Source organism: Salvelinus fontinalis, chromosome 22 (genome assembly GCF_029448725.1).
Source record: "Salvelinus fontinalis isolate EN_2023a chromosome 22, ASM2944872v1, whole genome shotgun sequence".
Lineage (NCBI taxonomy): Eukaryota > Metazoa > Chordata > Actinopteri > Salmoniformes > Salmonidae > Salvelinus > Salvelinus fontinalis.
Window position 1 is genome coordinate 20,021,948 of NC_074686.1, and position 488 is coordinate 20,022,435.

Here is a 488-nt window from a genome sequence, read left to right on the forward strand (position 1 = left end):
AAGGGGACAGTTTGATTTCACAGAAGTGTGATTGACTTGGAGTTACATTGTGTTGTTTAAGTGTTCCCTTTATTTTTTTGAGCAGTGTATTTTGTGTGGACAAAGTCATGGAACCTTATGACTGAGAGAACTTGTAAATGGGTCCAAGTCGACCGGAGCACAGCAGGAGGGTTAACCTTATGTTGCATTACCTGGATAATGGCACATAGATTCTGAGAACTACATACCTGCAGTGAAAGTCATTCATGTTTATCATTTTAAGGAAATATTGGGTGCATCGCTCAATCTAATGTGTAAAACTCCAACTGTGAAAACAAAAGCTTACGCTGCTGAATAAATGACTTTCATAAATATGAAGGTAAGAGTTTGTCAACTAAATAAAGTGCCCTACCTCCCCTTGGATTTCTTTGGCACTTGTAAATGATGTCCATGACAGATTTGTGAGTTACATGTGCGGATCTCAAATTATTGAGCCTAAAAGACCAAAA